The sequence below is a fragment of the Pseudorasbora parva genome, chromosome 4 (genome assembly GCF_024679245.1).
Source record: "Pseudorasbora parva isolate DD20220531a chromosome 4, ASM2467924v1, whole genome shotgun sequence".
In the NCBI taxonomy this organism is placed as follows: domain Eukaryota; kingdom Metazoa; phylum Chordata; class Actinopteri; order Cypriniformes; family Gobionidae; genus Pseudorasbora; species Pseudorasbora parva.
In genome coordinates, this window is record NC_090175.1 from 22,721,361 (window position 1) to 22,738,321 (window position 16,961).

General features: G+C 38.6%; 1 protein-coding gene across 3 annotated transcripts in view; it reads left to right on the forward strand.

Moving 5' to 3' along the window:
- The window catches only part of gpm6ab (glycoprotein M6Ab), a 66,898-nt gene that overhangs the window by 28,596 nt on the left and 21,341 nt on the right, over positions 1-16,961 (forward strand). The window lies entirely within an intron of this gene.

The following is a 16,961-nucleotide window of genomic DNA, read 5'->3' on the forward strand; positions in this document are numbered from 1 at the left end:
CTGATTACTTTTATGAATTTTTTTACAGCCTTCAGAATCAGTGCTTGTATTTTTAAAGTCTGCAGCACAATTTGCATTGATGCTGATAAAGATCAGTGGATTGTTCATTGATGCTGGTGTGGTTTCAAGTGCACTGGTCAGTCTATGGGAATGGCCATTGTCAGTGCGCTCATTTGTGTCATGCTTTTTGTGCTTGTCTTAATGGATAATGAGGGTTTGTCACCGCTCTCTTTTCTTTCTCCCGCTCATTCTTTCTTTCCGTCATTGGGCTGCTCTGGTTATCACCACAATGCAGCCATTACAAAACAGTACCCGGGTCAGATTAGATTAGTGTGGCTGTTCACTGCCTTTGTCTCTTAAACTGTTTACTTTATACGATTGTCACTCATCTGATTTAAAGCCGCAGCTTTTGTGATGTGTTTGGCTTGGGGGGCGTGTGTCTGTTGCTGTCATGTATTAAAAATGAGTTATGAGAACATGCAAGAATGTTGAGTTGGATTTATTAAAAAATACATTGAATTTATGTACAGGTGAGAAGAGGTGTCAGATGAAGATGGGTTGTTTAGTCTTAAAAATGCCCCCACAACGTGTCTCCCACTCACACACCCACTCATTTTTCTATTATAGTTGGATATGCTGAAAAACAATGGGCGTATAAGGTGGGGCTGTGGGGAGTTTAAAGAATAGGGTCGGTTGCTATGGCAAGAGTGGATATGTGTCATCAAAATGGTGCTTATGAGCAACCGCAACTCTTCTTTAAGTAACGGCACTGCTTGCCTGCCAGAACTGACCCACTTCTTATTGAGAGAGAGAGAGAGAGAGAGAGAGAGAGAGAGAGAGAGAGAGAGAGAGAGAGAGAGAGAGAGAGAGAGAGAGAGAGAGAAGAGAGAGGGGCTGGGGCAAGAGAGAAAAGAAATCAGGGCGGCACTGAGCATGCAAAATTATCTCTTTTTAACGGGAATTGCACACCTCTGCCTTGTAATTGGCAGCAGAAAACGAATTATGACCAGCTGTTGCTCAAAATGTGTCTGAAGAATTTAGGTTGCGTAAGACTTGATATGAGAGAGTTTATATTCAATTCACATAGACTTTAAATAGAATGTGCGTTGGTTTCTGCTGATGCTGGTCTTGGCTGTCAATGTGAACACCCACTATGAAACGCTTTACACACAGCCTACAGAAGCTGCTCAACAGATGCGCAGTCCTTCAGCGTTTCCTGTGAAAATCAATTATTTCCACTTCACTCATGTGAGGAACCACTTCGCAATAACAGTGTTTAAAGACTGCCCATGGGGATGGACAGCGAGGGACTCTCTCTCTCTCTCTCTCTCTCTCTCTCTCTCTCTCTCTCTCTCTCTCTCTCTCTCTCTCTCTCTCTCCTCTCTCTCTCTCTCTCTCTCTCTCTCTCTCTCTCTCTCTCTGTGTGTGTGTGTGTGAACGAATTTCCACTCCTCATTGCTGATGGTCTCTTCCTTCTTAATGTCTTGTTCTCACTGGGAATACAGATTTCATTTAATAATTAGTGTGTTGAAGTAGTTAGATAAGGGACATGCAAAGGAATTGGGAGGAATAGACCTGACTGTGAATATAAAGAATTAATTAGACAAACTATCAAAGCGGATGTAAACAGTTTGATTGTAACACAGGCACGTCACATGAGAACTTTGCTGGTTGTGGGGGTTAAGATAGATAAATCATTCATCTTCAGCAGATGGCAGAGTGCTCTGGATTAATTCTCATCTTTAGTGTCCATAAGTGGATCAGCAGGAGTATAAGCTACCATCACAAGCCATGCACTTTCAATGGATATAATTATGAGTGTTTGTGTCTGAACTGTATGCGTGTGCATGATTTGTTGAGACTGAAACCATGGCCACAATTTGATTTTCAATGAACTGTAGAATTATGCCAGTGTAGATAATCATTAGAACCGTGGAATCATTGGTATTGGATACCAAACTTCTTGAAATTGTAAATCAAAAAAAGTAATCACAGTCCTTTGAGGGCATAGATTAAGCCTCGGCTTGACCTGAAGGCAGTTTTTGGATGGAAATCGTATTGATCTTGCTCTTGGGACATGCTACAGTGCATAGCGAAATTAAATACTCGGGGTTGCCTCATTCTTTCTTTCTCCGCAGCCATCATTCAAACACTCGCGTTAACTGCATAGACTCTAATGTGGAAGTTAAATCGATTCTCTGCTCTTTGAATTGCAGATTCATATGCTTACTAACATTATTTAGGCAGTGTTGTGAAGCAGCAGATTGGAGAAATCATTTTCGATTGGAGTTTCATAAGGTCTTTGTGAATAGGTCACAGTGTCACAGTCAGAACAGGACCTCCAATCTGAGTCTTATAAATATGGCTTTTGAATGCCGTTCTGAGAGAATTTCATGTGAGAGAATTTCCTGATTTCTATATTTCTCATAGATGGCCCAAGGTGCATTGCTTTAAATAATCCAGGTTGTGTATTCCACAGACAAGACAGCAGCCAACAGATTCTGAGGGAATATTCCCAAAAATATTATGCAGACACTAATTGCTTGAGGTTGTATTTTAAAAGACATGATGTCGTAGAACTGAAGATTTCTTTTCACTTTCAGAAAGATAATCAGTCAGTGACAGAAAAAAGGACTTTGAAGTAGGATTCTGAATGAGATTCTCTGTGTACTATTGATCTTTTGTTGCGTTTTCTTTGCCACATATCTTCAAAAATATGATAGCTCCGTGTGCTCATTCGAAATATGTCGCTTCTTCCTGGCTCTTGATCAATGATGTCCTCTGGGCTAGAAATCCTTTGATTGATGTCCTGCGCCATTTCAGTGTAAACATTTCACGTTTCATTGAATTGTGTGCCTGTTGGATGCTTGCGTCAAACTTTTGAAAGCTTTTTAGATTATTATTGCAAACTATACATTTATTTTTCAAGGCACTCAAAAAACTGTAACAAGAATGACTAAATAGTGTCTTGTCGTGCCATAATTGTCCTTTCTTGAAGCAACCCAGCAGTGTGCATCTTACCTTAAAGCTATTGAACTGACACAACATCCATTTCAGCATGTGAAATGCAATTACTGTAAATGATTTTGATGAACACATAATCAGTGTTTGTTAATAAGCCACTGATTTGCAAGTGTCCTAAAGTTGTTTTCAACAAGCACAACTGTCACGGCTTACAAACGTAATAGAGGCCAAGTATCTGAATGAAAGCATTTATTCAGCTTTATTGATTTGATAGGTTTAGTTAAAAATGTGAATTAATCAGGGATCCTACAGTCATGGAGAATAATAATAATAAAAATAAAAAACACCTGGAAAATCATGGAAATTTATAAATGCTAAGTACAATCATCCTAAAACTACATTTGAAATGGTCTTATTTTTAAATCCTAAAATGCTAGGAAAATGAATTGAAACCGTTCATCTGTATTTTTCATGTTGGTGGAAAATTGTGAGATGCTTGCCATTTAAATGTTTAGATGTCAGCAAGGATACACATTTTGAGATCTGTAGGCTCGGCCAAACACGCACGCTCTCCATCAGAAGCTAATGCCGTGACTGCTCTTGAGGTGCTTGACCTGACGAGCATACTTTTTTTTTTTTAAACAAAGAAATCCCTGCTCATGAATAATGAAAGTGATGTAAAAGGGTTCTTGGATTGTTAAGAGAAGATTCAGAGAAAATGTGGTCTTAGCCTGCTGGTCTATTTTCTGCCATCTGTCTCTACTCTATTTTTATAGCCTACTGTCAAACCTCTTTTTGGCATGAAGTCATGCCAATGGCATTGTTATTTCAGGTACTTCATAAAGCTGTCAATCAATGTCTTTGATAATTACTGATGGGCCTACATGAGTGTACATACACTGTAAAAAAAAAAGTCACAGTCTGAAATTTGTAAGTACAATTGACTTGGATGTTTAAGTTATTTCAATTTAGATTATGTTAAACTGACTTTAAAATGAGTTACATGTTGGATAACTTAGAATAAAAAAAAAAGGCAAAGTTAAAACAATGTAAAAACACGTCAAAAACTCATTGAACATCTAATTTTTCACAGTGTACTTTCATTGTAGTGTGTAAGTGGTCATAAAAAAAAGAAGGGGTAATAAAAAAGCATATTCTGGCAGTTTAAATGGTTTCATAAATGTTTCACTGAATCAGTGCAGGGAGTTTTGACCATGAAAAAATACATTTTTCCTGATAAGTTTGTAATTTTATATTATAAATATTGCATTGTTATTGTCATTTATAGTTATTTTTTATAATAACTGATGGGGAGACTCGTAATAATGGTATTTTGATTATAGAAATATTTACAGATGACAGAATTACAGTCTTGAAAGTTCAGGGGCTGTATTCACAATACATTTGATCTTACCAGTAAGTGTTCTCCTTAAAGTTCTTAGTTAAGGGTTTTCTCTTAAAACCTATTCACAAAGCTGCTGAGACATTTTATTAAGGAATAGAGCTAAGAAAAAGGGCCGGGTTGACCTCGTTGCTATGGATGATGTCAGCGTGCTTACTATGAACACAGTGATGGGGAAGGAGTCTCTAACATTGATTTCATCAGAAATATTGAAGAACAAGGTTTCATGTTGCCATAAGCTATTAAAATAAAGATTTTAAAACCAAAATACTGTCATATTCAGATAAAGATTTTAAAATGTAGTATGTATGTTCAGCTAATTTTCAGCCTCTTAATGTAGGGTGAACGTATTTTGATTAGCAAAAACCAGGAAAGTTGGCCCGGCAATGAGATACTCAAATGATACTCGAAGTTTACTCAAAGATTCCTTATAAATACATCCTTTTTTAAATACATATAAAGTATGCCCCCTCTGTATGAATACAAAATTGTTATATTAGGGCCAGGATTGGACTTGAAAACAGGACATGTCCTGGGAAAGCAGTACGTTTGGTCACCCTACTTAATGTCTGTATCTCGAGACAAATTATGTTTTATAAATAAAGTTTGAAAGGAGCACGTTCAAATCATCTATCTAAACAGCTCGAGATAAGGGATTTACAGTATACGCACACAGCTGACACACCTAAGCCCCTTTCATACTGCGATTCCGGCAAATACACGGATAATGCGACCCGGCATTTGTTCCTGGGCCGCTAGATTTGGTCCATTCACACTGCCAGCGAAATACCGTAATATGTGCGCTTTCACACACAACCCGTAACGGTCCTGGATCGAGTAGACACGTGACATCCCGATGTGACGTATAATGGTGAGCGATCTCATTTTCAGCGCGGATAGTAAGGAGCTCCGTGGTCTCGACTTGTGTCCAGTTTGCGCACATTTCTGCTTGTTTAATTTTAGTTTCTTTTGTATACGAACACTCTCTGCGTTTAAAACACCGACTAGCTCTTCTGGCACTGCAGGGTTGTATTATTGAAAAAACTAGCTCTAGAAGTCGCACGATAACTACGTAGGCCTACACGTTGCGGCATTAGTTTTAGCTTTTGTTACGAACCCCGCAATGTTACTAGGTCCCCGATCCGGGTTCAATTCGGTAATCAATTCCGGGACGTGGTTGCTTTCACACAGAAGGCAACCCGGCAATGTTCCGGGAATATTGCGGGTCCGACGTGCAGTGTGAAAGGGGCTCTAGTTACCTCCAAAATGTTGTTCTGCATCCCTCTGCCACCCAAATTCATCACTCTTGGCCGATAAAACGGGGCAGCACTATGAGTTTGAGCTAAATTCTGTGCTGTGAGTCCTCAATCCCCTTGGACAGCGTGCCAAATATTATTATTTTTTCGCACAGACGATAATATATTATATTCAACTTGACCGCAATATTTTATTCTCCATCATTCAATACATTTGAACTTAAATTGACCTTTATGTTACGTGATCACAGATTAAAACCTATTAAAAAAAATGCATTCATGAAAGAAAGGCTCATCACTCAAGGCTGTTTCGCCTATTGCCTTAATGGTGTAGAGTGTCTTTGGGCAGGATGCTGAGGCAGATTGCCGGAATCAACCATTTTAGGATTGTTTGTGATTTGGGTTTAGTGATTTAGGTGTCCTCTTCACTGCTCCTAATGTTTCACAGATTTAGAAGCTAGGTTTATCGCTGAATGTTGGCTTTGTGAAATATCCTTAGAGCAAGTATGAAGGAGTCCTAATACGCTAACATGGCTGACACGGCCATTATTATTAAGAGTTTCTCCTAAATCTGCAACTTAGGACCTACTTTTAGCCTTAAGATGTTTTGTGATTTATGGCCTCTGGTTTACTCATAATTTTGTTTTCCCCAACTAGTAAATTAATCTGCACAGATAATCATTCCAATCCACACAGTCTTGCAGTCACTTGTAGAGTTTCTGCAAACATGATCTAACTTTGCCACGTTGTAGTACTAGCTACTCACTCACACATACTATGTCACCTTTGACAAGAGAGGGAGAAGCAGAAAAAAAGCTGTTTGATACTATCCTCAACCTCAGTGTAAAACAGACATATGCTAAAACAATGCATTTCATCGACCTTATTGCACACCAGCTCAATTTCTTTTCTTCTCTCTGTAGATCCATTGATTTCCATTTTTTGTCTTGTTTATAAATTAGTTTGTTTTGTTTATTTTCATTTTTATATATTTAATCATATACATATACAACTGTATTACACACCATACATGATTTTGCAAGTCGACTCTCTCATTTTATTGAATTTTGTCATCCTTAGAGGTTATGTAGACTTGGTAAACCCAGCCTGATCTGCCAACTCAGTCTGGAAACCTGTACATTCATTTCTACTGCTTCTATTACACTTTTGCTGGAACCAATCACAGACTGGCTTATCCAACTGACGCGCTATTGGCAGGGTTAACATGATGACAGATAGGGAATGACAATTGCCTGTTGATCACGCCTCTTGTGGTCTGACTGGTTGAAGGACTATCCAATTGCATACAGAGTCATTTGAATTATGCTCTTTGATCACGCCTCTTCTACAGTAGCAGACTCCCCAGACCAACGTTCAATCTTAAATTGAGCTTGGTCTGGTGAAAGCTTTGGCTGGTTTTTGCTTTATGTATTTCCCCGATGTTGAAATCAGGCTCATATAAATGTCTTTAGTAAGTTGTGAAGGAACTAGAGTCCAGCCTTTAGTTTAAACCGATAATCGTTTGTTTTACCTGCATTTTCACAGTTTCCCCAATTAAATCCAATCATGCAGAAGGCAGTTTTGCCATTCAGTCCTGGTTGAGTGTTCTGTGTTCTGAGTGGGGCGTGTTCTGGCAGGAAATATACTATATACTATAAAAGTATACTATAAAATACTATAATCAAATTTTTGTATATATATATATATATATATATATATATATATATATATATATATATATATATATATATATATATATATATATATATATATATATATATATATATATTGACCATCTATAATTTTCAATTTTGTAAGACTGTATTAAATACAAGTTAACACATGATACACAGGCATTTGCATCATACACAGACATTTGAAAGTCTTGTACTATACACACTCCAAAGTAAATAAATGCCACCTATGCTGCACATATTTAGTCAAATATCATTTCGGGCCCTCTGCAATGGAACATGACAAGCAGTGAAGACTGTTCCTTGCTCATTATTATCATACCAACAGTTTATAACTTTCACTCTTATTGCAGGATACATTCAGTCTTTCTAGACAGTATTCTGATCCTCATGGCATCACAAAAGCCACATATCTTGTACTTCCTGTAGAGATCTCAGCCTGAATGTTCATCGGTCTACATCTCAGAGCATGAGTGCTGTATAGAGCTTCAAAGAGCTTGGCAGAGATACTGTCAGCTGTAATCACCCGCTCTCACACCAATGCTAACACCCAATTAGAATCATGAGCTGTCACACAGCAGGCTCAGCCCTCAGAAGTTCCTCAACAGCATTAAAGGAATGAATACAAATAAGTTTGGGGGAAACAGACACAGACGCACACACATACACATGTTGGGCATAATGGATTTTACACTGTACAAACTGTACATTCTATCCCCCTACACTGCCCCTGCTCCTGAAACATGCTGCATTTTTACATTTTCAACCAAAAAAAACATAATTTAGTATGTTTATGAATCCATTTAATTTGTGGGGACCGCTGGCTGGTATGTAGGTGATCTCAGGTGTATATTACATTGTGGCGACACAATGTAATATAAACAAGTACACACACACCCACACACACACCCACACACACACACATAGACAACAAACTCGATGGCAAATATATATTTCTAAATTTGATAGTTTTTGGTCATTCATTATACAATGAATCTTCATGTCTCAATGTCTTACTATCTTAACTGTAAACAGACAGATCAGATAATATAGATAAGATGAACAATTGAAGGATCTGCAGGGTCTAAAAAAGGGCAGAAAAATAGGACATTTATAGATAGTGGTATAGAACAGGGACAGTGTTGTTTATTGCTCGAGGGGACAGTGATTACTATGATTTCATTGACGGCCAATGTTACATTTAGTACAGAGGAGAGTAAAGCTTTCCACAGTAAGCTATTGCTGAACCTTTCATGGTGAATGGATCATTTTATGTATTTAGAAAGTTATATATTATATACATTTATTAAAATAAAAATATTTGTATTTACTTTTAACACTGCAGGATATATGAGAATTATCACAATGTACTGTTCTCAATTGACAGTGAAAATGAGTATTGAGTTTTTATCAATAGAATTCTTAAGATATGTCTCCTAACACAGGAAGGGAAAAAAATTATTATTTACAGGCAGGAAACAAATTACTTCAGAAAAAAAAAAAAAAAAAAAAAAAATTACTTCAGAATGCTCATTGAACCAAAAGTAAAGCCAGTTGTTTTATACTGTTTTATCTTTTGTATGGAATTTTTATGTTACATAAGGTAACTTTTAAATGTTTAAACATTTAAAATGAATTTCTTTCCTACCAATTCGGATTTTATATTGACCTGCATTCATGAGGGAATAAAAGCAAGCCATGAAAACAGTTGAACCACTGTAAAAAAAAAATTGGTTGGTTTTTGTTGGTTTAACTTTAAAAAGTAAGTAACCTGGTTGCCTTAAAATTTTGAGTTTATTGAAATTGAAAATTTGAGTTTATACAATGAAGGAAATTTGTTTAATAAATAGAACCTCGAAATATTATTGTATCTGAACCACAGAATTTTTTTTTGATAAATCATGAAAATAGCACTATTTGGCATGTTTCACTGCGTCATCAGAAATAAAACACCCACAATAACCCAATATGCTTACAAAATCTTTGAATAATATTTTAATAAAGGTTGTCGAATCTTAAAAAATTGTCATTGTATAAACTCAAAATTTTAATTTCAATGAACTCAAAATTTTAAGGCAACCAGGTAACTTTTTTTCTAAATACATTTTTTACAGTGTAAGTATCTGAAAAGATAAACACAATATATATATATATATATATATATATATATATATATATATATATATATATATATATATATATATATATATATATATATATATATATATATATATATATATATATATATATATGTCAGTCCATTTTGCACTTTTTTTTTTTTTTTTTTTTTTTGCAGCTTCACTTCCAACACTGCTGCATGAAAGATTTCTCCAGAATCAGGAGATGGCCCTGCCTACTCTCTCTTTTGGCCCAGCTACAATTCATTAATCCTCATTGTTCCTACCAGACAAGCTATTTACTACTCTTCCAGGAGCACTCACACATGCACAATCAATCCGATTTCAAGAGTGTTAGAATGCAGCCATTTTGTAGGTTGCTCTTTCTTATAATTAAACATATTAGTTTAGAGCAAACACAATTACGCACATAGCCAAGAGATAGGATGATTGTTTACCTCGGAATCTGATCTGAGATGTTGTTTTGACACTCACACTAATTAGTTAGTGATAAGCCAGTGTGAACTCACATACACACACACATAATCTTATCACACTGCGCTCACTGCTAACACAAAGCCCTGTTGTATAAGGGCGGTGTTATGATGACATGGGTGTCCCAGGTCTATTGTATGGTAATGTGAAAGGGAGTGTGTGCCACTTTCTCTTCTTGGGCACCCCTCCCCCACCACACTCCCACCATAAACACCCTCCTTTCTGTCTGGCCTGAGCGGCTCAGCTGAGGGTTGATCCGATTGCCTCAGACCCTCTGGGATGATGGGGCCGCACACACACAATTTAATCATAATTTTCTGCTTGATGTTGAAAGTTCTGGAATTTATGAAGATGATTATGAATAAGTACATTGAGAGAAAAAAATACAGCAAAATAAAGCTGTTTTGATAAGATAGGATCTAATTCTAGTTTTTTTTTTTTTTTTTGTAAATGTCAATTTACTAAAAAAATGGGTTGAAAATGGATAAACCCAGAAATTGGGTTGTTTGAATAGGTCCATTCACTGGGTTCAAACAACCCAATTTCTGGGTTTGTCCATTTTCAACCCAGCTTGGGTTGTTTTTAAACCCAGCATTTTTAGAGTGTAGTATCCGGAACTTAGATTTAGAGTGCGTGATGTTCTTCCTGAAGGTAACGTAAATTTAAGCTGCCTGATGTTAGAATTCACCTGAAGCCCTTTTGCGGCAAGACCAAGCATAATTTTGATCCCTGCCCACTCAAACAAATGCAGACACTCTCAAAAGTGGTTGCCAGGTCTTGGATAACTGTTCACCACTGAAAATGCATGACTGAATGAGGGTGCTCTGCCAAATTAAGGAAACCTTGGCCTCAGATCCACTCTGTGAATGGTTGAGACTGTATTCAGCTGATGCCAAACAAACCAAGCTGGTGATTGATGCCAATGGGCTTATTGTTAACATACCGTAAAAGCAGCCTGAGATTATATTTATTTAAGAGGTCACAGCGAACTGAATCTGTGCACACTGTGTCAGAAATTGAATTATAGCTTGTTTAAAGGGTGGGGGTCTACTGAGTAAATGCTTCTGCCAGGCCGTATTACAGTGTAAGTGTCTTTATATGTGTATTACTATTTGAATCTCCAGGAGTCGCCCTTAAAACCGTATTAACCGCATTACAGAGCTTTGGAGCAGGTCAAAAAACGTATTAACAGCAAAAACACGGGGTCACCTTTGCTCCTCCAGTCCTACCGCTTCTATGTTTTTCAATGGGTTTGTTTCTTTCCACCAATCTACACTAATATCACTTTCTTTTCCTCTTTATTTCCTTCTCCAATAACACATTATATTTTTTAAAGAGTCCAGGCACTTGTTATTTTCCTTTTTTCTGACACTGCTTTTGTAGAAGTTGCTCATTGTGGAATTCATTAATATTAGTCTAACCTAGTTTCCTTCCTTTAATTCTCCACTAGTAACCCTTGTGTGTGTGAGATGTGTCAAATTCTCCATTGCCCCACTGATTTTGTTGATGTACAGTAAGTGGGTCATTGCACTGAAGCTGAATTTGCTTGGGTTGGCATGGTAATGTCACTGGTCGATTAAGCACGCGCATGAGTCAGTTCACAAATCTGCAGGATGCTACATGCTAACACCCACTGCATGGCCCAAATTATTTGAACTCTCACGTTCAATTAACATGGCTATTTTGGCTGCACTTAATGCTTATTACTTTTCCCCTATAGCATATCTGTGAATAAAGCAAGTTCCATAAAGAAATAACTTACTGACAGCAGGTCAGGTCCTATCACCCATTGACCTCACTGATTTTCTTGTGTCTGAATAAGAGCAAATTCCTAATGTCATATTCCAACATCCGGTGGAAGCCTTCCCAGAGCAGTGAAAGCTGTTGTAGTAGAAATGGATGGGGTAATTCCCATTAATGCCCATGGTTTTAAAATTGAATATTTAATAAGCACTTTTGGCCATTTAGTGTAATTGTACTATTTAAATGTGAGGGTAATCACACAATCTGCCCATCTGTTCCTTTTCTGTTTGTTGCTAGAATAGTAGTTTTGTTTTATTTATATTCCTATAGAAAGACATTTTCTCTGCTTTATTTAGCTCCCCCCATAAGTGCCTCAAGCTTTCACATGAGTTGGATTTGAGTCTTATAACGGGGTTAATGGGAGAAGCTGCTTTGTATTTTAATTAGCCACCCACTCAGCACTTTACAGCTACGTCTGCTCTTTTCTGTCCCTCTGAGAGCTAACCATTAGATAATTTTGACCTTTTGACCTCATCGGGCAGTGGGCTGGAGGGCGTAATCCCCTCACGACTGTTTGACAAGAGTCTGGCAGATGGAGCAAATGAATGAGAGGGATGTGGATCACAGGGCTGAGTCGATAGGGAGTCCCTTTTTTGTACAGTGGAAGTGGGACATTTCTCATCAAGCCCTTTTTGGAAATTGGTCAGTCACTTAAGTCCAGGCCTGCTTGGGGTAACATTTTATTTCGATGGTCCACTTTATGGCGCATTACAGCTGCGACACGGCTACTGGAGCTGATCGCGCCCATTCTAGTCAATGCTTGTGTTTACACCGGCCGCGATGCAGCACGTTTCAGAAGCTTCCCAGAAGCGGCTCTCCACACCGCTTCGCTAAATATAGGTCCCTAGTCTATTTTTGACGGATGCGCGTCCAAGTCGCACCGGAAATACAATATAAAAGTCAAAAATCCCTGTCAATTTCAAAATAAACACCTTGTGCAGACTCCCAAACGTAGGTTTGGAGGCTTGGTAGGAGACAAGAAATGGACGTCGGACAGGCAAATCACGTGGTCTCACGCATCCAGTCGCTCTGCTTCTGATATGCTTCCGGTGTGAGTTGGCACCGCGTGGAGGACGGAATAAAACCTTGTCGCAGCCGTAATGTGCCGCACACGTGTTCAGTGTAAATGGGGGGTAAAGAACACTTCAGTACATGTTGCCAAATCAGTGCTGGAGTTCCTGCAGGAGAGGTTCTCTGCAGGGTTGACCCCCTCCACACTTAAGGTGTACGTGGCGGCCTTGGGTGCTGTCCACGTCCCTTGCAGTGGAGTGTCTTTGGGAAGACACCCTCTAATTACACGCTTCCTTCGTGGCACATTAAGGTTGAGGCCAGTTATGCACTCGAGGGTCCCGGCATGGGACTTGGCCATTGTTTTGAGGGGCTTGTCCGGACCTCCGTTCGAACCTCTGGAGGAGGTTTCGGATAAGTTCCTCACCCTGAAAACTATCTTCCTTTTGGCCATTTCATCTCTTAAAAGGATAGGAGATATTCAGTCCCTGTCAGTAGGGCCCTCATGTCTAGAGTTCGCGCCTGGGATGGTGAAAGCATTTCTGCATCCCAGGCCGGGTTATGTCCCCAAGGTTCCTACGAGCCCACGGGGCCCCATCACTCTACAAGCCTTCTGTCCTCCTCCATTCTTGACGTCAGACCAGGAAAGATTAAATCTGCTGTGTCCGGTGAGGGCACTGGATACTTACGTCCACAGAGCTGCCCTGTGGAGAAAAACTGAACAATTGTTTGTTTGCTTCGGACCCCCTAAGAAGGGGGCTCCTGTATCCAAGCAGAGGATGAGCAAGTGGGTGGTCGAGGCCATTTCACTTGCTTATGAAGCTACCGGGCAGCCATCTCCTTTGGCTGTCCGGGCACATTCAACCAGGGGTATGGCTGCTTCTAAAGCACTTTTGTCGGGGGCTTCCCTCCATGATATATGTAACGCGGCCGGATGGTCGTCTCCTTCTACCTTCGTCAGGTTCTACGAGCTAGACCTGGCATCTACAGTAGGGGCACAGGTTCTCTCGTAACCGTGTGCGCTTCGGCTTCACACATACGAGACACTTGGTCCTATGGCGATGTGGGTATAAGCGTTCTCACAGCGTTTCGACGCAGCTCGAGTTCCCCGAAAGGGAACGTCTCAGGTTACGTATGTAACCCTAGTTCCCTGAGGGAACGAGACGCTGCGTCGCTCTGCCATACTCCCGGCGTGTCCGTGATCACTTACTTCAGGCTTTATCAGAAGTTAGTTCCTGTTTGTTTTCACGGACGTTTTATAGCTTCCGGTCGATGACGTCATCACGCCGACGATCGATCTTTTTTCCGATGGAATGGTTCTACAGGCGCTTCACGACGCATTAACGCAGAGGCGTTCTCACAGCGTTTCGACGCAGCGTCTCGTTCCCTCAGGGAACTAGGGTTACATACGTAACCTGAGACGTTTTGTGTTTTTTTTGTTATTATTATTATTATTATTATTATTATTATTATTATTATTATAATTATTATAATTTTAATCTAGTATCTTTTTTAAAATCTATCGATTGATTAATCGGTTATCGGCAAGCATGTTCCAACCTAGCTATCGCTATCGGTAAAATCCACTATTGGTCGACCTCTAGTTATTATCAAGTGTGATTTTTTTTGTCTGGAAACCATGATGCAGTTTTTAGGGTTATTTGATGAATAGAAAGTTCAAAAGAAAAGCATTTATTTAATAGAAGTCTTTTGCAACCTTATAAATAAATTGCTTTCATTTTCAAAAAAGTCCTACTGATGCCAAACATTTTAATGGTCCGTATATTTTAAATTATATGTATCAAATTTTAATTTACATTTAATATACATAATTAATTTCTGTAAACACAGCAGTATTTATCTGCCACAAAAAAGTAGGATTTACATTTAGGGTAAATATATTAAACTTGAAAAATATGAATTTACTTGAAATAAAATGTATAAAACTACAAACACCTAGTCTTAAAACAACAGCAACAACAACAACAAAAAAAAACATTTAACATATTTCTCTACAACAAAGGAGCATTAAAATGTGTTTTAGCTGCCTGAATTACATGAACTCTCCGAACACTATATGAGATGATACTTGTTGGGAAATATTTTGAGATGCTGTCACGCTATTAGTAAATGGAGTTTAAAAAGCCAATAGCATCACTGCTTTTAGTTGGTTCCCCCTCCCAATACTCTAACAAATGCATCACAAAATAAGAAATGTTGTTTATTTTTATTCAGTGGACATCCACTTTGAACACTGAAAGATTAAATCAGTGTCCTTAGAAGCATCACTGTCCTATGCCCACTGAAACAGACATACTGTCCAGTGTCCAGTGATGCTCCAATGTGTACAAGATCTTATTTGTTATCTCTGTCTGTTTGCCACCCTTCTTGTTGATGCACCCTTTCTTTTTGGGATGTCGGGAGTGCTAATAGACAGCTCTTGCACGGTGTGCATCAATAGAAACTCTTCATTTACAGGAGACACGAGTAAGAAACAGACAAAGAGAAAAAAGGGAAATACAGAAAGAAATGGAGGGGGCTTGTGGTGGGAGAGTTGAATTATTGATAGTGATGGCAGGCCCCTTTCTGCGTCGCGCTGCACTGCTTCTGAATAATGGATGAAGCCTCCTGCGTGTGCACGGGCTCACTCACCCATTTGTCTTGCCACTGTAACGTATGCTTATCTGAGCCCATTGGTGGGAAAACGAAACGTTGAACACTAAACAATCAACATATGGTCACTGTATGACAGGAATAGGCCAGTGATTAAAGTGCATCCGAGGGACTGCTGACAGTTCTAAACAATGGGGCTCACCTCTCGGCAATATTCTAAGTTTAGTCTTTGGGAATTCGCAAGCAATTAGGAGCAGATTGTTCAGTTTACAGCACACAATTAATGGGCAGAACAGATGAGTCTGCTCATAGAATACGTCATCTGTCCAAAAAATGGACAAATAAAAGCAAACAGCTTCAGGAAATAAGACAATGGAGAATACAGTGAATGGACAGATTTGCTGCCCACAGATATACTACAGTGTATTTAAAACTTAAGTTACATTTTATAATCTATTATGTTTAAATTAGACTGTAGCATGGGTTTAATGTATATATAATAACTAATATCTGGGATTTGATTGGGGAAAAAAATGCCTCAACGCTTAAATGCATGAATTTTTCTGCAATCATTATTACATATTCGGCTCTCAATAATATAAAACTCTCCTGATTTTAGAGTAACAATTACAAGTAACATTTGCTACCTTTTGGAGCTTGGAAGGGTTCAGTGAGCAGATGTTTAATCATCATTGTCCTAATCAGAGCTCATTTTCCAGAACATTCAGCATCTGGCTCATATTCGTCATCTTAAACATATTCTCAAAACCTTAATTTTCATCATCTTCAAAATCAAGATGATCACTGACAGCTTCTTCACCAGATCCACCACCAAGTGACAGTGACACACATTTTTTGATTGCATTCAATATGTGTTCTGCAGTAAATCACTGAGCCATTTCAAGTTTTGGGTCACTTAAGACCCGAGGTATGCGTTTAAGCGTTTTTACGCTCTTTTCATCCAAAATAAGGCATTGCAGACAGTAATACAGCTTTATAACACAGTGAGAGGCCAATTATTTAAAATCCATTCTAGCAGAGCATTTGTTGCAGATCGTTGGAGAGAAGTCTCTTATGAACACCATGCAGACTGCATTTATTTCCATAATAAGATGCTTACTGAATCCGGTGTGAGAAAAAAACTGGAATTATTCATTATTAATTTTGCATGGGTTATACATTTATTTTTTATTCTTTTTTTTCAGCTGGGAATTTATGTTTTTGGGGTGACTAAAGTGTGAGGAGTAAAAGAAAACAATTCTGTCCATGACACACAGAATCATGCAGAACTTTCTCTTGAGGTAATGTCAGCTGAGTTTAGGCATAGTTTTTCTTCCTCCGTTTTAAAAAACAATCGCTTCCACACAAGCATGGCTTAAAAAAAAAAATCCGAAAACGCAAAAACACGCATAGAAAGAGCTGCAGTTTTGAAAATACCCATGTTCGTGTGGACAGGGCACAGGGTACAGCCCCTTATGACCCGATACTGATGCCTGTGACGTCTGACAGCTGGCAGTGATGCGCTGCCTCACCTGATTATTTGGAGTGAATGAAAGGAAAGAAGGGCAGAGAGGAAAAAGGGGGCAATAAAGCAAACTTTCATACATTG